This window comes from Pongo abelii, chromosome 19 (genome assembly GCF_028885655.2).
Source record: "Pongo abelii isolate AG06213 chromosome 19, NHGRI_mPonAbe1-v2.0_pri, whole genome shotgun sequence".
NCBI lineage: Eukaryota > Metazoa > Chordata > Mammalia > Primates > Hominidae > Pongo > Pongo abelii.
In genome coordinates, this window is record NC_072004.2 from 82763733 (window position 1) to 82787635 (window position 23903).

At 43.3% G+C, this 23903-nt stretch overlaps 1 non-coding gene across 1 annotated transcript; it reads right to left on the minus strand.

Moving 5' to 3' along the window:
- Positions 1–13961: 13961 nt before the first annotated feature.
- LOC112129823 (small nucleolar RNA U13) lies at positions 13962–14065 on the minus strand. Its single transcript, XR_002912175.2, has one exon. It is a non-coding gene; the product is annotated as a small nucleolar RNA U13 (small nucleolar RNA).
- Between the last annotated feature and the right edge of the window lie 9838 nt (positions 14066–23903).

Below are 23903 nucleotides of genomic sequence, written 5' to 3' on the forward strand. Positions count from 1 at the left end.
AATGGAAGCTCATAGGAATTTTTTTCTGAATCCTGCCCTCTGTCAAAGGAAGAAAATGACAACATGGACCCATATCTGTATTTGGGTGGCATTAATGACTCAGTTAGTGACCTTCACTTTTGCAGCCAGTGAAATACTTGGCAATTTTAATTTAGAAATATTACTGTATCATCATTTAACAGAAATACTTACTAAAGCAGAAAAATACTGACTTTAGAAGCATTTCAAACAAGCAGGGCTGGCACTGACCAGTGTTCTCTTAAGGTAGAAGACAGAATATTTGACTAAAGACAGTGCTGTAGCAGGTAGAAATAGACATTATTTAGACCCCTTTTCTGAGTAAGGAAGACCAGTTAAAATATTAGCTTATTTTTTGGGATTTTAGAAATGTTTAACTCGAGAAAAATATAACTTAAGTCAGTGTAATGGCGTATGAATAAGTTAACCATGTAACATTTTCTTTTTTCTTCTGCCTCAGCCTCACGAGTAGCTGAGACTGTACAGGCACCCGCCACCACACCCGGCTAATTTTTGTATTTTTCATAGAGACGGGGCTTCACCACATTGACCAGGCTGTTCTCAAACTCCTGACCTCATGATCCGCCCATCTCAGTTTCCCAAAGTGCTGAGATTACAAGCATGAGCCACCATGCCCGGCCCATCTTATTTTTTAAAGAGGGAGTTTAGTACTGATTCTTAGATCAAAAGCAGCCAAATCCCTGGTATCACAGAAGAGATGGGGTCTCGTTATGTGGCCCAGGCTGGTCTCAAACTCCTAGGCTCAAGTGATCCTCCCGCCTTGACCTCCTAAAGTGCTGGGATTACAGGCATGAACCACCAAGCCTGGCTTTCTTTAACCTTTGTGTTGTAGATGTGTAACAGTAAGGGTTAAATAAACACCTTTTGTCCCTAGTAGGAAAATGCTTCTCAGATTGGATTGAAACTCTGAAGACCAACATTTTTCTAGATATTTTCTTCGATAGTGTTCATGACAAACTGCTACTTGAAAGTGGCAGGACCATTGTACTATAAAATCTAATAAAGCCCAGGTCATTGGCTATAGGGAGTTGAAAGCTCTATTTGTAGACATCACTAAGAGAACTGACAAGAATGAAAATGTTACACAGTTAAGGCCAGGCACAGTGGCTCACGCCTGTAATCCCAGCACTTTGGGAGGCAGAGGCGGGCAGATAGCGAGGTCAGGAGATCGAGACCATCCTGGCTAAACCCCGTCTCAACTAAAATTACAAAATATTAGTCGGGCATGGTGGCGGGCGCCTGTAGTCCCAGCTACTTGGGAGGCTGAGACAGAAGAATGGCGTGAACCCGGGAGGTGGAGCTTGCAGTGAGCCGAGATCGTGCCACTGCACTCTAGCCTGGGCGACAGAGCGAGACCCCGTCTCAAGAAAAAAAAAGGTTCCCAGGAGCAGTGGCTCATACCTATAATCTCAACACTTTGGGAGGATGAGGTAGGAGGATTGCTGAGACTAGAAGTTCAAGAACAGCCTGGCCAACATAGTGAGACCCCATATCTATTTATATATATATTTTAAAAGTTATAGAAAACAACACTCTTATTAAACTGGTAATTAGCAACTAAAGTAGAAAAACATCATTGGATAGATGGCTGAGAAAAGGGATCTGTAATCACCTGCTTATCTGGACAGGCTTTTTCCTTTTTTTTTTTTTTTTTAGAGATAGGGTCCCACTCTGTTGCCCAGCCACCATCATGATTCACTGTAGCCTCACACTCCTGGGCTCATGCTATCCTCCTGAGTAGCTAGGACAACAGGTCTGCACCACCATGTCTGGCTAATTTTTTCTTTTCGTAGAGATGGGCGGGGAGGTGTCTTGTTACATTGCCCAGGCTGGTCTCGAACTCCTAGCCTCAAGCAATCCTCCTGCCTTGGCCTCCCAAAGTGCTGGGATTACAGGTAAGAGCCACCACATCTGGCCTGGACAGGCAGTTTTGAAAACAGGGGTTATCACTAGAGAAGTTTGTGCTTGAGCCGAGGAGCATGTCTTCTAAAATGTGTAAATTTCCTATAGTTAGTGCCCTGGTGGCGTGGCCCTCCATCAAGAACATTTTGCTGAGTTTTTCCTGACTTAAAATAATAACAGTGATGCTGGTGCTGATGAAAAGACTGATGTGGCCCTTACATCCCACATGAATCATCATTCTGGATTATTGTAGCCTCCATAAAAGTTTCTCAATACTTAAAAACACTGTGAAAATGAGATAGGTCTAAAGATATAAATGTGATTTTTTTAATCCTGCCCCCCCACCCAAGTGCCAGGAGTTTGGCAACTAGAATTGCATTTAGTCATCGGGGTACAGATTGTACCGTGCAGGCTGGAGACTCAAACCCTGGGCTATTGAAGGCCATGACAAATGCTTTTTTTTTAATATTATGTTTTTGCTGCTCATGAAGAAGCATCATGTTCAAAATGAAAAATCTTTAGATTCAGGACTTAATAGTTCATCTCTTTTGGATTGCGTTTGACGGAAACTTGGACACAGCTGAGTGTAATTATACTTTTCAGCAGTATGACTTATAGTACTGCAGATATGGGCATACTCTGAGATTTTTCTTTTTGCCAAAATTTGTCTGAAAAGGAGCTTGGTGGTGGTTGTGTGTGCTTGTGTGTTTTTAAGGTAATTAGGCTATTAGGGGTCCAAATGGAATAATCCCCTTAAGCCTTTTCAAGAAAAACACTTTTGAAAGGTTAAGTATATTTAAAATTAGCCATTATTTATGTAGGTGCTCAGCCTTTTGACCATGTTCTCTAGGAGTTGTTTCTTTTACATTTTGGTTATGTTTGTCAGAAACCATCTTATTTTTTATTTTTATTTTTCTTTCTTTTTTTATTTTTGAGATGGAGTCTCACTCTGTTGCCCAGGCTGGAGTGCAGTGGCGCGATCTCAGCTCACTGCAACCTCTGCCTCCCAGGTTCAAGCGATTCTCCTGCCTCAGCCTCCCAAGTAGCTGGGATTACAGGCGCCTGCCACCATGCCCGGCTACTTTTTGTATTTTTAGTATGGACGGGGTTTCTCCATGTTGGCCAGGCTGGTCTCGAACTCCTGACCTCAGGTAATCCACCCGCCTTGGCCTCCCAAAGTGCTGAGATTGCAGGCGTCAGCCACCACGCCTGGCTGCGACCATCTAATTTTTTAAAGAGGGAGTTCAGTACTGGTTCTTAGATCAAAAGCAGCCAGATCCCTGGTATCACAGAAGCTTCATCACGGATTCATCTATTTTTCTTCTCCAGAATGGCCACCTCAGTACTGTCCTGGCCAAAAATCTGTTCTTAGACCTGGAGAAGGAACTGCCCCAAGGGTCTTCCACGCCTCTCTTTTTGAGAAAAGTTAAGAACAAAGTAACAAGATGCAGTGGAGAAATAACGTCGTGGGTTAATGGATTGGGATTTTAGGGCTGGAGTCCAGGCTTATGTTGCTCTCTGCTGAGCTCAGGATCTGCCCTGAACATCTCTCAAAATCATGGGCTGGGGTAAAACCTGCTCACCCTGGCTCAGACCAGAGGACTTTGCAGCCACCTCAAGGCACACGTTTGGGTGTGTCTCATCTCAAATCAGGATGTTCAGCTTGCTTTCTACTTTTCTGGGATCTTTTTGAATTGCAAATTTGGCTGACCACTTGTTTTTGCATCAAAACAGCTGACCACTTGTTTTTGCATCAATACTTAAAAGTGTTCAAGGCCGGGCACGGTGGCTCACGCCTGTAATCCCAGCACTTTGGGAGGCCGAGGCGGGCCGATCACGAGGTCAGGAGATCGAGACTATCCTGGCTAACACGGTGAAACCCTGTCTGGACTAAAAATACAAAAAATTAGCCGGGCGTGGTGGCGGGCGCCTGTAGTCCCAACTACTCGAGAGGCTGAGGCAGGAGAATGGCGTGAACCCGGGAGGCGGAGGTTGCAGTGAGCCAAGATCGTGCCACTGCACTCCAGCCTGGGCGACAGAGCGAGACTCCGTCTCAGAAAAAAAAAAAAAAGTGTTCAAATTTTAAGTCCTGGTAATTTATCCCCTCTCATAGCAAGTATTGGTGCAAAAGTAATTGTGGTTTCAGACCATGAATTTTAAATCATTGTGACTAGGCCCAAATACATCTTTATTAATCAAAATAATCAACACATTTTTGCCGATGAGAAATAAGTTTGTTTTTTCCTGTAATGTAAAAATCCGTGCTTTGGGATTCAGCGAACCCTTGGAAAGCATTTTTTTCTTCATCCTGCTGGTTGTGGAAGCATTTTTCTGTACAAAAAGTTGTCGAGATGCTTGAAGAAGTGGTAATCGGTTGGCAAGAGGTCAGGTGGATATGGCGGAGGAGGCAAAACTCTGTAGCCCAATTGGTTCAGCTTTCTAGGCATTGGTTGTGCGACGTGCAGTTGTTGTTGGTGTTGTTGGTGTTGTTGTGGAGAAGAATTGGGCCCTTCCTGTTGACCAGTGCCGGCTTGCAGGAGTTGCAGTTTTTGGTGCATCTCATCGATTTGCTGAGCATACTTCTCAGCTGTAATGGTTTCGCCGGGATTCAGAAAGCCGTAGTGGATCAGACCAGCAGCAGAGAACACCAGTGACTGGGATCTTTTTTTGGTGCAGGTTTGGCTTTTGGGAAGTGCTTTGGATTTTCTTCTCAATCCAGCCACTGAGCTGATCATCACCAGTTGTCCTATAAAATCTACTTTTCATTGCACGTCACAATCCGATCGAGAAATAATGGTTCATTGTTGTTGCATAGAGTAAGGGAAGACAATACTTCAAAACGACAATTTTTTTTATTTTCGCTCAGCTCATGAGGCACGCACTTATCAAGCTTTCTCACCTTTCCAATTTGGTTCAAAGGCCCAGTAACCACAGAGTGGTTGACGCAGAGTTCTTCGGCAACTTCTCGTGTAGTTGTAAGAGGATCAGCTTTTTTTTTTTTTTTTCTTTGGAGACGGAGTCGCGCTCTGTTTCCCGGGCTGGAGTGCAATGGTGCGATCTCGGCTCACTGCAACTTCCGCCTCCTGGGTTCAAGCGGTTCTCCTGCCTCAGCCTCCCGAGTAGCTGGGATTACAGGCACATGCCACCATGCCCGGCTAATTTTTGTATTTTTAGTAGAGACGGGGTTTCACCGTGTTAGCCCGGCTGGTCTCGAACTCCTGACCTTGTGATCTGTTCACCTCGGCCTCCCAAAGTGCTGGGATTACAGGCGTGAGCCACTGTGCCCGTCAGAGGGTAAACTTTGATGGTTGTTCTCAGTTGGTTGTTGTCAACTATCAATGGCTGGGCACTAGCCTCATCTTCAAGGCTCTCGTCTCCTTTGAAAAACTTCTTGAACCACCACTGCACTGTGCATTCTTTAGCCATTCCTGGGGGCAAATGCGTTGTTGATGTTAAGAGTTGTCTCCGCTGCTTTACCACACGTTTTGAACTCGAATAAGAAAATCGCTCGAATTTGCTTTTTGTCTAACATCATTTCCATAGTCTAAAATAAATATAAATAAAATAAATATGAAATATAAAATATAAAATAAACAGCAAGTCATTAGCAAAAAAAGTGAAAAAATGTGCATTAAAATGATGTATAACATAACCACATTTATTTAAGGATGTATTCCAATATCAAATGGCAAATTCCAACAATGCAAAAACTTACCCCTGAAAACAGGCATAGTCACTTTCTTTTTTTTTTTTTTTATTATTATTATACTTTAAGTTTTAGGGTACATGTGCACAATGTGCAGGTTAGTTACATATGTATACATGTGCCATGCTGGTGTGCTGCACTCATTAACTCGTCATTTAGCATTAGGTATATCTCCTAATGCTATCCCTCCCCCCTACCCCCACATAGTCACTTTCAAACTTGGTTTTTCTTTCATTTTACTCTACCCTTTCATTTGATGAAACACCTTTGCATTTTATCTCCCTGAGCCAAACTACCTGTAAGTTGCTCGGAGTTGGAGTTGGTGTGGTACCGTGGAAGAGTGTGGACACGGAAGACCTAGTCATTCTTTGCTGTGTGATATCAATAATTTGATTGAGAAAGACTCATTTTCCTGGGCCTCACCTGTCAATTTTCTCAACTGTCAAATGCCCTCTTTTGGCCTGTATTAGGGGCTGATCTCATGCAATATGGAGCCTACTCTGCAAATACAAAAGGGGGGGGGTCATTGTCCATTTGTGGGGAGTGTGAAAACACCTGGTGATCATGATGGGCTAGATACTGTCTCACACTTTAAAATGCCTTTATTTTAGGGGGACCCTCTAGTGCAATAGGTATTTTGGAGTCTCTGCTTTCCAAATGGCCTAAGGGAAATCCTGAGATGTCCGTGGGATCTAAGTTTGCCCTCTGGGAATGTTGTGTCATAGTCATAAAGGCTTAAGGATTAGTTTATTTCCAGCCCTGCAGGGGCTATAAATTGCTACTTTAAATTTCATTCCAGCACCCTGATGTTTATGTTGCTATGGTGGTGTGTCTCTTGCTCGGGTGACAAGATTGCCATTGGAAATAGGCCAAAATAACAGCCTAACAGGTGGCTGTGCTTTGGGAAGTCATTTGCAAAACTATTTTGCGAAGAAGTCTGGTGCAAATAAGTCACACGACTGTGCCCTTAACTGTAGTTTATAGTTGAGCATTTTTTTAAAACACATTCCTCCCCCTTTCCGTTTTATATATAGACCTTTTTCCTCTTTCAAGTAGTGCCATGCTGATTTCCTGTAGTAACACAAGGAAAGATTTCAGCTCATTTTATTTAGCAGTGGATGTCCTTTCCTTATTTTGTGTAACCGGAGCCCTCTTTCTAAAAATAACCCTTCTTTTCCTAATGTGATTCTTCTTATAGCTGATGTACTCTATTTAAATGAAAGGCCTCTTTTTAACATGCCCATTTTAATTGATATATATTTATTACATATAACTATATATAATAAAATACATATATAAATATATAATAAAAGTAGATTTGCCTGTAGGGTCTAATCCTTAGTGAATGTGGTAGCAGAAATTGTTCGTTACGCTTTCACCAGCCAATTATGATTGTTTTCTTTCTTTCTTTCTGTTTTTTTTGGAGATGGTGTCTCACTGTGTCATGTTACCCAGGCTGGGGTGCAGTGGCGCCAACTCGGCTCACTGCATCACTGCAATTTCCACCTCCTGGGTTCAGGCAATTCTCCTGCCTCAGCCTCCGGAGTAGCTGGGATTACAAGCATGCACCACCACACTCAGCTAATTTTTGTATTTTTAGTAGAGACGGAGTTTCACCATGTTGACCAGGCTGGTCTCAAACTCCTGACCTCAAGTGACCCGCCCGCCTTGGTCTCCCAAAATGCTGGGATTACAGGCGTGAGCCACCGCGCCTGGCCAATTTTCTTTTGAGATAAAATCATAGAAAGAACCTGAGTATTAAACCAGTTCAACTTCCTACCCACTTAAGAGTCCTTTCTACGATAATCTTGGATGGCAATCATCTTGCCTTTGAGCTTAACACCAGCCATCGCTTGGGTGTGGGCTTTTTTGGGTAATATAACCTCTACGATTTTCCACTTTGATTTGTTGGAAGATGCTTTCTCATGTTTAGTTGGTATCTGACTCCTTAGAGCTTTCAGGATCGTTGTTACCGCTATAGTGACGCAAACACAAGCCCTTTCCACATGCTGACTCTTTAAACATTTAAAGAAATCTATAATGTTGGCTGGGTGCGGTGGCTCATGCCTGTAATCCCAGCACTTTGGGAGGCCAAGGCAGGTGGATCACGAGGTCAGGAGTTCAAGACCAGCCTGGTCAAGATGGTGAAACCCCCATCTCCACTAAAAATACAAAAATTAGCCGGGCGTGGTGGTGGGCGCCTGTAATCCCAGATACTCAGGAGGCTGAGGCAGAGAATTGCTTGAACCCGGGAGGCGGAGGTTGCGGTTAGCCGGGATCGCGCCACTGCACTCAAGCCTAGAGGACAGAGTGAGACTCCATCTCAAAAAAAAAAAAAAAGAAATCTAGAATGTTCTCCTTTGATCTTCTCTTCCACTGGCTTACTACTCTCAATTCCTTCAGATTGAATTTATGAAATGCTTTTGTCTCCCTCACCATTCCTGTGGTTCCTCTTTCTTATTGCCCTTTAGAAAATATTGAACGCAATGGGTTACAGCAGAGGTCAACTAACTTTTTCTGCAAACCGTCAGATAGCAATATTTTAGACTTGCAAGCCGTAAGGTCTCTGTTGCAACTACTCAACTCTGACCTCGTAACATGAAAGCAGGCATAGGGCAACACGTAAATGAATAGGCGTGGCTGTGTTCCAGTAACATTTTATTTGTGGACACTGAAATTTGAATTTCATAAAATTTTCACATGCCGCGAAATATTATGTGCTTTTTGCTTTTTCTTTTCCAACCATTTAAAAATGCAAAACCCATTTGTAGCTGGAGAGGCGTACAAAAACAGGCTATGGGCTGCATTTGGCCCATGGGCCGTTATTTATTGATGTTAGATATTGGAGGACCAGTGTTGAAATCACTGGAACTTCAGCTTTAACACTAGCACTGTCGTTTTCAGAAGCCGCGTCAAACTGCTGGCTGCTTCTGACAAGGTGGTCAGTTACACTGGGTCTTCTCCATCCCCCACCCCCGCCCCTCCGCCATTTCCTGACAAAGCTGTCTCTCTAACCTGTGGGTATGTGTTCTGCCGAAAACAAGCAGCCATACCACAGCAACCATAACCATAGGACTTTGAAACAAATGCAATGAATGGCATCCACTAGTTTCAACTTTGACCACATGTTTTTATTGTTTGTTTGTTTTTTGCGATGGAGTCTCGCTTTGTCGCCCAGGCTGGAGTGCAGTGGTGCAATCGCTGTTCACTGCAATCTTACCCTCCCAGGATCAAGTGATTCTCCTGCCTCAGCCTCCCAAGTAGCTGGGATTACAGGTGCCCACCACCATGCCCGGCTAACTTTTGTGTTTTTAGTAGAGACGGAGTTTCACCATGTTGGCCAGACTAGTCCGGAACGCCTGACCTCAAGTGATCTGCCCACCTTGGCCTCCCAAAGTGCTGGGATTACAGGCGTGAGCCACCGCGCCTGGCCTGGACCACGTTTTTGATTCTTGCTTCTGTTATATCTGTATTAACCATTCCTCTTAGCTTTGTGGCATATGTGATAAGCATGCCTTTGTGTCTTTCTCTAAGTCACTGACTTTTCAGTAGCATCTAAGTCATAAAACATAGGTCTGGCCAGGTGAAGTGCTTGCGCCTGTAATCCCAAGAGGCCGAGGCGGGAGGATTGCTTGAGTCCAGGCGTTGGAGACTAGCCTGGGCAACACAGTGGACCTCGTCTGTACAAAAAACAAAAAAAAAAAAAGAAAGAAAAAGTCATGACTGCTTTCCTTTGTTGCAGAAACGAATAGGTATTTGGGTGTAGAAATGAAACCTTCAATTATATTCATAAGGCTAAAAATGAACTATTCCCTACTTCCTCATTTGTTTTAATTTTTAAAATAAGGTTCTCATTAGATATTTTGAGAAACAGTTTAAGATTATAATTTCGTATGCAGAGGAGAAAATTTAGAAAATGGTGAAGCCAACTTTTTTAGTGTATAAACATTTAATCATAATTATATATGTGTCCGTGTGGACATTTATTTAGCAAGGCTTTGCTTTAAGGGGAAGGGAAAACACACAGGGCCAACATTTATGGAACATTCTGGTGGGCCAGGCCCAATGTGTTAATCATCTCAATTTTGCAGTTATCCTCCAAGGTGGATCCTATTATCTTCATTTAACAGACGTGGAAATTGAGGCTTAGAGGATTTGACAAAATTACCCCGATCATTAATGGCAGAGCTGGGTGTAAACCCTGGGCTTGGTTGGGCGCGATGGCTTACGGCTGTAATCCTAGCATTTTGGGAGGCTGAGGTGGGTGGATCACCTGAGGTCAGGAGTTCAAGACCAGCTTGGCCAACATCCTGAAACCCTGTCTTCACTAAAAATATGAAAATTAGCCATGTGAGGTGGTGGATGCCTGTAATCCCAGCTACTTGGGAGGCTGAGGCAGGAAAATCCCTTGAACCTGGGAGGTGGAGGTTGCAGTGAGCCGAGATTGCGCGGCTGCACTCCAGCCTGGGCGACAGAGCCAGGCTCCATCTCAAAACAAACAAACAAAACCCCCCTGGGCTCTTTGGCTACAAATTCCATTCCAACAACACCTTTGTTTTGCATAACCAAAGAGAAGTTGATGTTAATTCATTGTCAAGTTATTTGTACCGATATACTAAATATCCTAAAATGGGGATATGTTCCTCAATTATTTACTGGAATGATAACATTTCTGGAGCATATATCTTCAAAACTGTAATGTAAATTAAGAATATGAACATTCTCAGTGGAAAATGACTGTTCAAGTTAACATTATTTGCATTTGCCATTCTTTGGTAAAACCAGAAACGTAGATACAATTTTAGATTACCTTCAAGCTATTATAAATCTTGAGGGAAACCTTGATTGTTTTTTAGAAAACTATGTCTATCTAGACTGTGTCTTGCAAACAGGCACTTTATGATGTCATTATACGAATATTCAGAAACTAAGATGTAATAGAGCCTAGATGAGAATGTGTGATAACCTAAAGATAAGTCAGGGCTTTAAAAGTACATGGCTTCAAGTGAAAAACTAAGCCTTGTAAACAAGTTCTTTACAATTCACCAAGCATGCTCTAAACCTGCATCCATCCTGAGTCCTTTAAAGCAGACTTATAAAAGGGAGATAAAAGAGATTTTCAATATATATTTTTGAAGTGCAAAGTAAAACATTTAATATTTTAATTGTATGAAATGAGTTGCTTAAACTAGTAGCTGCTGCTGGGAATGACAAAAGCTTGGCTAAGATTATTCTATGGGGAAGCTGGTTTATGGCTTTCTGGAGCTGGTGGCCGGGCATGGTGTAGATTATGGGTTCCTTGTAGGATTATGATTGTTGTTGCCTCTTTTTTAACTCCCTATAGGAGCTTTCATAGTGCTTTACACATGGTGGTTGCTTAGTTGAGGATGACTACCAGTTTATGGTCATTGAAATTCAGATTTAGGGCCAGGCACCGTCACTCACGCCTATGATCCCAGCACTTTGGGAGGCTGAGGCAGGCAGATCACCTGAGGTCAGGAGTTCGAGACTAGCCTGGCCAACATGGTGAAACCCTGTCTCTACTAAAAATACAAAAATTAGCCAGGCATGATGGCGCACGCCTATAATCCCAGCCACTTGGGAGGCTGAGGCATGAGAATCACTTGAACCCAGGAGGTGGAGATTGTAGTGAGCCAAGATCATGCCACTGCATTCCAGCCTGGGCAACAGAGTAAGACTCTGTTTAAAAAAAAAAAAAAAAAAATTCAGATTTAAGGACAGGTGCAGTGGCTCATGACTGTAATCCCATCTACTGGGGAGGCTGAGGTGGGAGGATCACTTGAGCCTAGGAGTTCAGGGCTGCAGTGAGCCGTGATTGTGCCACTGTACTCCAGCCTGGGTGACAGAGCAAGACCCTGTCTCAAAAAAAAAAAAAAAATCAGATTTAATTTTGTGTTGATTGTGGCTTAAAAAACAAGAAAAATATATTGCTGTTTAAAAATTTTTATTTTTTATTGGATATTGCACGGATATGAATCAATTTACCCATAAATCTATTGTCTATTTAATAAGTAGAATGTTATGAGTTTATTCAACATTTTCTTTCTTTCTTTCTTTTTTTTTTGAGACAGAGTCTTGCTCGTCACGCAGGCTGGAGTATAGTGTCGTGATCTCAGCTTACTGCAACCTCTGCCTCCTGGGTTCAAGCGATTCTCCTGCCTCAGCCTCCCGAGTAGCTGGGATTACAGGCATGCACCACCACGCTCAGCTAATTTTTTGTATTTTTAGTAGAGACGGGGTTTCGCCATGTTGCCCAGGCTGGCCTTGAACTCCTGAGCTCAGGTGATCTTCCCGCCTTGGCCTCCCAAAGTGCTGGGATTACAAGTGTGAGCCACCATGCCTGGCCCCTATCCGACATTTTCTATATGTCTGTTCCTGATCCCAGACCTTCTAGACATATGGCATTATAGAGGATTTAGTCTTCAATAACTTGCTATTTTTTCCTAGTAAATTTTCAAAGAGATATCATTCACATGCCACAAAATTCATTCTTTTAAACAAATGTACAGATCCCTGGTTTTTAGTATATTCTTAAGGTTATGTACCCATCACCACTATTCAATTCTAGAATATTTTCTTTTCCCTTTTTGGAGATTGGGTCTTGCTATGTTGCCGGGCTGGAGTACAGTGGCTTTTCACAGGCGCGATCATCACGCACTACAGCCTTGAACTCCCGGGCTCAAACAATTCTCCTGCCTCAGCCTCCTGAGTAGCTGGATTTCAGATGTGTGTCACTTTGCTTGGCCAATTCTAGAATATTTTCACTACTCCCAAAAGAAACCTCATATCCATTGGCAGTCACTCCCCATTTCCCTGTTTCCCCAACCACTGGCAGCTACTAATCTATACTTTCTATCCTTATGGATTTGCCTATTCTGGACATTTCATGTAAATGGAATCACACAGTGTGTGGCCTTCATGTTTGGCTTCTTTTGCTTAGCATAATGTTTAATAAAAGGTGTGTGTTGCAGCGTAAAGCAGTAAGTACTTCATTCCTTTTCATGGCTTAATTATATAAATATTTTATATATATATATTTTTTGAGATAAAGTCTCGCTCTGTCTAGCAGGCTGGAGTGCATTGGTGCGATCTCAGCCCACTGCAACATCCGCCTCCCAGATTCAAGCGATCCTCCCGCCTCAGCCTCCCGAGTAGCTGGGATTACAGATGTGTGCCACCATGCCCGGCTAATTTTTGTATTTTTAGTAGAGGCAGGGTTTCACCATGTTGGCAAGGTTGGTCTTGAACTCCTGGCCTCAGGTGATCCATCCACCTCATCCTCCTAAAGTGCTGAGATTACAGGTGTGAGCCACCATGCCTGGTCTCATGGCTTAATAACATTTGATTGTATGGATATACGTTTATATTATCGGACATTTGGGTTGTTTCCAGTTTTTGGCTATTATGGACAATGCTGCTGTGAACATTCACGTACAACCTTTTATTTAACCACTTGCTTTCAGTTCTTTGGGATATATACCTATGGGTGGGATTGCTGGGTCATGTGTAATTTTATGTTTAGGTTTTTGAGGAACTGCCAAACTGTTTTCCACAGTGCCTGCACCGTTTTACATTCCCACCTACAGTGTACGATGGTTCCAATTTCTCTACATCCTGGCCAGCACTGTACTTTCTATCTTTTTGGTCCTAGCCATTCTAGTAGGTGTAAAGTGATATCTCATTGTGATTTTGATTTGCATTTCCCTAATGACTAATCATGTTGGAAATCTTTTCATCTACTGGCAATTTGTGTATCTTCTTTGAATAAATTTCTGTTCAAATCCTTTGTCTAGTTTTCAGTTGGGTTACATGTCTTCTATTGTTGAGTTGTAAAACTTCCTTATATGTTCTTGATGCTAGACCCTCATCAAATACTTGATTTGCAAACATTTTCTTCCATTCTGTGGTTTGTCTTTTCACTTTTTCACAGTGACCTTTAAAACACAAAAGTTTTAATTTTAAAAAAACTAAAATAAGGCCGACGCGGTGACTCACGCCTGTAATCCCAGCACTTTGGGAGGCCGAGGTGGGCAGATCACCTGAGGTCAGGAGTTTGAGACCAGCCTGACCAACATGGAGAAACCCCGTCTCTACTAAAAATACAAAATTAGCTGGGTGCGTGTAATCCCAGCTATTCGGGAGGCTGAGGCATCAGCCTGAATCGCTTGAACCCGGGAGGCAGAGGTTGCAGTGAGCCAAGATCACGCCATTGCACTCCAGCCTGGGCAACAAGAGCGAAACTCTGTCTTGAAAAAAAAAAAAGAAAAACAAAAAAAACTAAATTATTTTTTTACATCAGATAGGCAATGTGCTGATGTCATAATAAGGTTTGAGAGCGGCACATCTCACACATGAGTGTGAAAACCCAATCGCTGTGCTTGTGAACCACAAAAGGATCGTAAGTTTTATTTTATTTTATTTTTTGAGACAGAGTCTTGCTCTGTTGCCCAGGCTGGAGTGCAGTGGGGCAATCTCGATTCAACTCAACCTCCGCCTCCCCAGTTCAAGCTATTCTCCTGCCTCAGCCTCCCAGTAGCTGGGATTACAGGCATGCACCACCATGCCCAGCTAATTTTTTGTATTTTTAGTAGAGACAGAGTTTCACCATGTTGCCCAGGCTGGCCTTGAACTCCTGAGCTCAGGCAGTCTGCCCACCTCAGTCTCCCAAAGTGCTAGGATTACAAGTGTGAGCCACCGTGCCTGGCCTAGGATCAAAAGTTTTAAATTTTGATGAAGTTCAGGCCAGGCATGGTGACTCACCTGAGGTCAGGAGTTTGAGACCAACCAGCCTGGCCAAAATGGTGAAACCCCGTCTCTACTAAAAATACAAAAATTAGCCAGGCGTGGTGGTGCATGCCTGTAATCCCAGCTACTCTGGAGGCTGAGGCATGAGAATGACTTGAACCTGGGAGACGGAAGTTGCAGTGAGCCAAGATCGTGCCACTACACTCCAGCCTGGACGACAGAGTGAGACTCCGTCTCAAAAAAAAAAAAAAGTTTTTTGATGAAGTTGAGTGTTTCCCTTCCCTTTCCCTTTCCTTTTCCCTTTTCCTTTCCCTCCCCTCCCCTCCTCTCCCTTTCACTCTCATTTCCTTTCCTTTCCTTTTCCTCCCTCCCTCCTTGCTTGCTTTCTCTCCCTTCCTTCCTTCCTTCCTTCCTTCCTTTCCTTCCTTCCTTCCTTCCTTCCTTCCTTCCTTCCTTCCTTCCTTCCTTCTCTAGTCAAATGCAGTAGTAAGAAAGGGGGAAGAATAGCACAAGTTCGTTCTGTAACTCAATGTGAACAATCAATTGAGATAACTCACTACCTTCGGACCAGCCTTCTTTTTTTCTTTTAGTTCCTTGTGCGTTGGTTTAACATCTAAGAAAACATTCCTGAATGCAAGGTTACAAAGATTTATGCCTATATTTTCTTCTAAGAGTTTTATAGTTTCAGCTTTTACATTTAGGTCTTTGGTCCATTTGGAGTTAATTTTTGCATATGGTGTGGGGTAGGGGTCCAAATTCATTCTTCTTCATATGGATATCAATTTGTCCCAGCACCATTTGTTGAAAATACATTTTTCCCCATTGTATTGTCTGAATCTTGTTCTTTTTCACTCAACATTTTCATCCTGAAATTGCTGCATATAACTACAAATCATTTCTTTTTTTTTTGGTGGTGGGGGAGGCGGAGTTTCACTCTTGTCACCCAGGCTGGAGTGCAGTGGCGTGATCCCAACTCACTGCAACCTCCACCTCTTCGGTTCAAGTGATTCTCCTGTGTCAGCCTCCCAAGTAGCTGGGATTATAAGCGCACGCCACCACGCCCGGCTAATTTTGTATTTTTAGTAGAGGTGGGGTTTCATCATGTTGTCCAGGCTGGTCTCAAACTCCTGACCTGAAGTGATCCACTCACCTTGGCCTCCCAAAGTGCTGGGATCACAGGCGTGAGCCACTGAGCCCGGCCCAAATCATTCATTTCTTTATGGCTAAAAAATAGTATCCTTTGTATAAATCTGCCATGCTATATTTATTTATTCTTTGTTCCATACAGATTGGGTTGTTTCCAGAGGTTGCTGTTATGAACGCTGTTGCTCTGAACTCGCTTGAACGTGCGTGTGTGAGTTTCTCTCCAGATTATGTGCCTAGAAGTGTAGTGTGTGCATGTGTTCTCCAAAGCGATTGTTATACTTATGCTCCTATCAGCGATGTGTCAGAACTACATTTCGGAAAACAGTTTTAAGCATTCTGTTTGTTCTGTCTCTCATTGAAAAAAGTCATTACTAAAAAGAAACAAGTGGTATTTGCAAGTGAAATTTGCCTTTTAGGCCTCTGATATTTTATTAGCAAGAATTAAACAAGCAAAAGGCCAATAGCTTGAGAACGTAGTATGCAATTAGTATCTCTTTGTTTAATTTATTCGATTTTTTCACAGTGAAGACTTAAGTATCTCTTTACATTTTAAAATATTAATGTGGAGCTTAAACAGGTCTTTGGCTGGTTGAGGTAGTGGTTTGTTTGTTTTTGAGACAGGGTCTCACTCTGTCACCCAGGCTGGAGTGCAGTGCAGTGGTGCAATCGCAGCTCACTGCAGCCAAGACCTCCCAATCCCAAGTGATCCTCCCACCTCAGCCTCCTGAGTAGCTGGGACCACAGGTGTGCACTGCCACGCCCAGCTAATTTTTTTGATTTTTTTGTAGAGATGAAGTCTCGCTATGTTGCCCAGGCTGGTCTTGAACTCCTGGGCTCAAGCGATCCTTCCACCTTGGCCTCCCAAAGCACTGGGATTACAGGGGTGAGCCACCAACCGCACGGGCCTGGTGAAGGTTTTTGCTATTAGTAGGTGGGTCTGCGTGTTAATTAAAGCAACATCACACCAGCCTACTATTGCTCTCTTAACTAGGGTCTGGAGCAAGTATAATAGAGCAGTTGGGCTGGGCTGGGTGGCTCACGCCTGTAATCCTAGCACTTTGGGAGGCCAAGGCAGGTGGATCACAAGGTCTGGAGTTCAAGACCAGCCTGGCCAAGGTGGTGAAACCCCATCTCTACTAAAAATACACAAATTAGCCGGGCGTGGTGTTGGGCGCCTGTAATCCCAGCAACTCGGGAGGCTGAGGCAGAGAACTACTTAAACTCAGGAGGCAGAGGTTGCAGTGAGCCGAGATTGCGCCACTGCGCTCCAGCATGGGTGACAGAGTGAGACTCCATCTCAAAAAAAAAAAAAAAAAAACCACAAAACAAAAAAAATAGAGCAGTTTACAGAATCGGGTATGAAAGGGAGGTGGGAGTGCTTCCTTTTCTTGGTACCCACTTGTTAGCATACAGTGGTTATGCTAAGACAGAATCCTGCCCGTAATGATGAGACACCTGCCCTATTTCATGATCTCATTCAATAGTATCATGTGAAAGGGTTGAAGGATGCAGAATTAGGCCAGTAGTGCTCAGAACCTTGAAAGAGTTGGAAATTCTTTCTGGAGTGGGGCAAATCTACAGCTTATAAAGAAAGCGAGTTGTCCTGCAAAGCACAGCACGTAGGTCACCAGGGATGGCCAGCAGGAGGTAAAGAAAAGTTCCTGGAAGGTGGGTGGGCTGGGGAGGTGAGCAGCCTGCCTGGCAGAGAAGCATGTTGGAAAGTGCTCCACCTGGGAGCTGGGGCCCAGGGACAGAATGCTGCTTATGAGGCACGAGCGAGGGCAGGAGAAAGGACGAACTGACAAGATGCCCCAGGCCCAGGGGAACCCGTGTCCTAGTAGGTCACCAGGCCCTATGTTAAAGAAATGGGAACCTGAAGACCAGAAGGCAACTTGGCGTCAGGAAGAAGGTAACGTTATGATTGGTTATCATAACTGGGGCATAAGATCAGAGCTAGATGGACTTGCTCCTTATTCCTCTTACAGAGAGTAATAGTGATTATCATCCTGGGAGTACTTAATAAGGGCTAAGCACTTATGTATATTAATTTGTTTAATCTACACAACAATCCTGTGAAATAGATTCTGTTACTGTTCCTGTTACAAATGGGAAACTGAGGCACAGAGAGGGGAGTGGCAGAGCCAGGATTTGAAGCTAGATACTCTGGCTCCAGAGTCCAAGCTCCCTTCCCATGGTACTGCACGTCTGGAAAAACCATGGTTTGGGGAGTCAAACAGGCTTGGTTTCTAATCTTCATTTCAACCTCATACTATCTTTCTTTTTGACCTTAGGCAAGTCAACGAAATTTTCTGTGACCCACAGTTTCCTTATTTATAAAATAAGAAGCCTGAGATTCAGATCACACATGGAAGTGCCTCACCCCTTGCCTGGCCCTCGGTAGGGACTTAGTAAACAGCCATTAATACTACTCCTACAAATAAACCTTTCCAAACTGAGCACAGGACTTGGCCTGGAGCCCGGGACAGGGTTTAATGTGTGCTGAGGATGGGATAATTTATCTAGGAGGGATGAGAAACATGGGGGTCAAAATTCCAAGTAGATACTGACAAAACTAGGTGTTGATGGCACAAGCTCCAGGAGCCTTGGAATTAGCCAAGTTCTCCAACTCGACTAGAGACTAGGTTAAAATCTCAAAGACCTCATCCCTCATCCCTGTAATTAGCCTCTTGACTGCCTGTGACCTTACCTTAAATAAGCCCTGATTTAACCTAAAAGAGAAGAAATCAGAACATGACAAGGTCTGCTGTTTCATCTTCTTACATATTTCTCTTTTATTTTTTTTTTTGAGACAGAGTTTCGCTCTTGTTGTCCAGGCTGGAATGCAGTGGCGTGATCTCTGCTCACCGCAACCTCCACCTCCCGGGTTCAAGTGATTCTCCTGCCTCAGCCTCCCGAGAAGCTGGGATTACAGGCGCCCACCACCACGCCTGGCTAATTTTGTATTTTTAGTAGAGGCGGGGTTTCTCCATCTTGTCCAGGCTGATCTTGAGCTCCTGAGCTCAGGTGATCCGCCCGCCTCGGCCTCCCAAAGTGCTGGGATTACAGGCATGAGCCACTGCGCCTGGCCTTCATATTTCTCTTTATACTTAACTTCCTTTTTCCTTATGTTTCCCATTTGCAAGTTACTTTGTAGTTCTTATCGATAATTTCCTTATTACTGTTTTTTCCTCCTTAATGAGTTGGCTGCTAGATAACACCTTCAGTGTTTTTGAGAATCTGAGAATGATGGAGGAGAAATGGAAAGATAGGAATAGGAAGAGATTACATTAGGAATTAAATTTCTTGTTCCTCTTTTTCTGATATGAAACCAAATTGGAGGTTAGATCATCCAGAGAGAGAATTCAGTGTTTTCCAGTTTTCCAACCTGCTTGCTCATAAGAATGACTTGGAGTGGTAGATCTTGATTCAGTAGTTCTGAGGGTAGCACAAAGAATTTGTATTTTTAGCAAACGCTCTCCATGATTATAGTATTATATGGGAATTAAACTTAAACCTTCTTTAAATAAAGCCCCCAAGTTTGACCCATTAGTTCAGCTATAGAATTACTGAATATTTTTAGTATGGTAATACTGTCAAGAAAAAGCACTTTATAATGTGCTTGATTTTCTTTCTTTCTTTCTTTCTTTCTTTCTTTCTTTCTTTCTTTCTTTCTTTCTTTCTTTCTTTCTTTCTTTCTTTCTTCCTTTCTTTCTTTCTGTATGGAAAAGTTTAAGGCTATATAAAAAATAGAGAGAATGGGGCTTCTCTCTATGCTCAGCCTGTGTGTCATCATTGCTGTCATGCTGGCCATTGTTCTCTGCCACTGTGCCCAGGCCCTGAGGCCTCCTGCACCTCTATCCCCACCACCACTATCCAGTCAGTTTGCTGCTGCTTCCCTGGTTCACATGAGGCAGATGAGAAGTTTGATGCATGCTGGGTGACATGCTTCAACCAGCCAGAGATAGATGCCTGGGAATTGCATAAAGAATTGAACACACTTGCTGGCTATGACCTGGTTCCAGAACCCCAAATCATTGATGTTGCTTTGCAGGCATGCAGACAGTTCAATGCTTTTCCTAGGGCAGTTTGCATCCTAGAGGTTGTTAAGGACAAAGCAGGACCTCATAAGAAAATGTCATCCAGGAACTCAGACCAACTTTAAATGAATTGGGAATCCCCACTCCAGAGGACCTAGGCTTAGACAAAGTGTGAACCCCAGGGACAAGCGTCCCAGGGATTTATTGGTATTGCTACTTGATTGTAAACACTCCCCTGGAAATGCTGATGATAACATGTTACCTTATTTGAACAACTTTTTCTTTACTGAATACCAAACCATGTTATGGTAACTTGGACTTTAATAAAAGGGAAATGAGTTTGAACTGAAAAAAAAAAAAAATAGAGAGAATGGTGTGATGGACTCCCAGGTACCCTCAACCCAGCCTTAATCAGTTTTCAAACCATGGCCAAGTTAAGAGGCACTTTTGAAAGAGAACATAGGAGAAGTTATCAAACAGTAAAGGCAGAAATTAAAAGCAACTGTGCCTGCTTTGTTTAGAATACCCAAAACCTGGAAACAATCCAGATGCCCACCAATAGGTGAATGCATCAACCAATTGTGGTATATCCTTTCAATGGAATACTATTCAGCAGTGAAAAGGAATGAACTATTTATACATACAACATGCAAGAAGTTAAAAATAATTATGCCGAAGGAAAAAAGCCCCACCCCCCCATATATACTGTATACATCTATGTATATAAAATTCTGGAAAACTATACATATGTAAAATTCTAAAGGTCTGCAAACTGCATTCCAAGGGCCAATTCCAACTCATCACCTCTTCTTGTAAATAAGGTTTTATTGGAACACGGGCATACTCAAGGTATTGCCTATGGATGCTTTTGTGTTACAGTGGCAGAGTTGAGTAGTGGCCATAGGCGTGCAAAGCCAAAAATATTTACAATCTGATTTTTTTGTTTAAAGTTTGTCAACCCCCAGGGGTTGAAACAGACAGTGAACAACACAAAATAAATACAAACAGATAGGAATAATGACAAATCACAGTCAATGCCATGTCAATAGAGAATATCTGGGGCATAGGGGAAGGTCCAGTTGAATTGAAATACTCATCAGTTTCTGAGTGTGTTCTATAGAGTTTTTCTGTCTCTGTGTCTTTGCACATTCTCTCTTTTTTATTTTTATTTTTTGAGACAGGGTTTTCTCTGTCACCCAGGCTATAGTGCAGTGGTATGATCTTGGCTCACTGCAACCTCTGCCTCTTGGGTTCAAGCGATTCTCCATCTCAGCCTCCTGAGTAGCTGGAACTACAGGTGTGTGCCACCAGGCCTGGCTAATTTTTGTATTTTTTGTAGAGACAGGGTTTCATCATGTTGACCAGGCTGGTCTCGAACTCCTCAACTCAAGCCATCCACCCTCCTCAGCTTCTCAAAGTGCTGGGATTACAGGCATGAGCTATCATGCCTGACCTCTTTGCACATTCTTTTGATCTGTTATGCTGTTTGTTGCCATCTACTGTTGTCAAAATTCTACCTATACCCTTCAGGGGCCAGCTGAAATGCCACATTCCCAGGAAAGGTTTTTCTCATCGTCCCCGCCATACTTCATTTCTCTTCTGCCCTTCTGTAGCTCAGGACCCTCTCTAGGTGTCACTCCCATTAGATTGTAAGTTTCCTAACAAGACCCACGTCATCGTCTCCAAATCCTTTGGGTCAGCACAGCCTCTTTTATATTATGAGTCTAAGCCCCTTTGTGTGACATTTAACGTCTGCCTGGACGGACTGTTCAGCCTCATCCTCTGCACTTCCCTTGTGTCCTGGGCTCTGGCCAAATCAAACCACCGTTCCCCAAATGTACTATGTAGTTAACTTTTAATATTCTTCTTTTTATTGCCTTGGTTCTCTCAAAAATCAGAGTTAATGGAATGTTGGCTATTACAATTACGTGGACATGGTTATATAATGGCCTTGGCGATGCCCTTAATAAATGAAATCTAAAATGTTACATTTTTTGGAACCCAGAAACTCATTCTAATTTTATTCTGCCTGAAGCTTTATAACATTTTCTGAAGATCATGTTGTACTCTTCCTTCGTCTAGATGATTTGGTCAACAGTGATAAAGTTCCAACTTAGACTTGATAAATATGCAAGAGTCATAAAATATGAATGAAAACAGTGACTTTTGAAAATCACACTTACCTAAAAAAAAAATCCTGAGTACGGTTTATATTTACTACGTGTGTAAAAATGTACTGCCATTCTTCATTCTTCTTTGTTCGTTAGGTTGAAGAACAATTGTAAAAATTGAAGGCATGGCACTACCGCTGTTATGTACAGATTAATGTGGAAAATAGCATTTGGGGGGTGGCTAATGACTGGGGTCTTACGGACCCAGGTACTTACTGAAAAATTCACTTAATTTTGGACATAAGACTTGGTCCTTTTTTTGTACATAAATTTAAATCTCTCTTTCCTTGTTTACATGTATCGCTTTTTTTTTTTTTTAGACAGTCTCGCTCTGTTGCCCATGCTGGAGTGCAGTGGTGCAATCTCGGCTCACTGCAACTGCAACCTCCGCCTCCCGGGTTCAAGCCATTCTCCTGCTTCAACCTCCTGAGTAGCTGGGATTATAGATGCCAGCCACCACGCCTGGCTAATTTTTGTGTTTTTAGTAGAGATGGGATTTCACCATTTTGTCCAGGCTGGTCTCAAACTCCTGACCTCAAGTGATCCTCCCGCCTCGACCCCCCAAAGTGCTGGGATTATAAGCGTGAGCCACCGTGTCCAGCCCATGTATTGCTATTTTATTTACAATGGAGCATTGTATATTTCACCCACTGTCAGATGGCAGATGCAGCGTGTTTCTGCCTGCATCCCTTGGCCCCCACCTCTTATCCTGGTTCCCAGGTGCAGGGATGCTGTTGTTGCACTGGGGTAGGTTCCTGGCTTATTTGAGAAGTACAATTTTTTCTAAACCACATTCCTCTTTTATGCAACTTGGCACCTATGTCGCCATTCAAGAACAACTTATATCAACAATCAGTGCCCTTAAAAGGAAATGGTTACAACATTCAGCATTCTCTCTCTCTCTCTCTTTTTTCTTTTTTTGAGATGGAGTTTTGCTCTTGTTGCCCAGGCTGGAGTGCAATGGCACAATCTCAGCTCACCGCAACCTCTGCCTCCGGGGTTCAAGCAATTCTCCTGCCTCAGCCTCCCGAGTAGCTGGGATTACAGGCATGCACCACCACGCCTGGCTAATTTTGTATTTTTAGTAGAGACGGGGTTTCTCCATGTTGGTCAGGCTGGTCTCAAACTCCTGACCTCAGGTCATCTGCCCGCCTCGGTCTCCCAAGGTGCTGGGATTACAAATGTGAGCCACCGTGCCCGGCCAACATTCAGCATTCTCTTAAAAAAAATTTTTTTTTGAGACATGGTTTTGCTCTTGTCACCCAGGCTGGAGTGCAGTGGCATGATCATAGCTCACTGAAGCCTTGAAGTCCTGGGCTTGAGTGATCCTCCTGCCTCAGCCTAGTAGCTAGGACTACAGGCAAATGCCACTATGCTTGGCTAATTTTTTACATTGTTTTGTAGAGACAGGTCTTGCTATGTTTGCCCAGGCTGGTCTCGAACTCCTGGCCTCAAGCGATCCTCCTGCCTCGGCCTCCCAAAGTGCTGAGATTACAGGTGTGAGCAGCCACACCAGGTCCACATTCAGCACCCTCTTGATTCTTGAGCCCACCATGGTGTCAGCAAGGAAAGAGAGGCAGAGGTAATTTAACCTACATATAATTTCTTGGTTGCCAGCCTCCCTGAGTCTTTTTCATTGTCCTGCAGATCTGTAGTGTTTTAAAGGCCTGAATTGAATCTCTTGTATTTTCTGTAAAATTCTGATATTCTCTGCTGTGGGTCATATTTATATTTGTACAGCTCTTAAGTTTTTTCTCAATCAGCTGCCTCCCAGTGGCACACCTTTGCAGCTGGCACCATTGAAAAGGTTTCCCTCAGACATGGGAGCTCTGACTGCTTGAAGTCAATGGAGGGTGGGTGCAGTGGCTCCTGTCTGTAATTCCAGCACTTTGGGAGGCTGAGGCAGGAGGACTGCTTGAGCCCAGGAGTTTGAGACCAGCATGGACAACATGGTAAGACTCTGTTTCTACAAAAAATAAAAAAAATTAGCTGGGTGTGGTGGCACGCATCTGTAGTCCCAGCTACTTGGGAGGCTGAGATGGGAGGATCACTTGAGCCCAGGAGGTCCAGGCTGCAGTGGACGTCCAGCCACTGTACTCTAGCCTGGGTGACAGAGCAAGACCCTGTCTGGAAGAA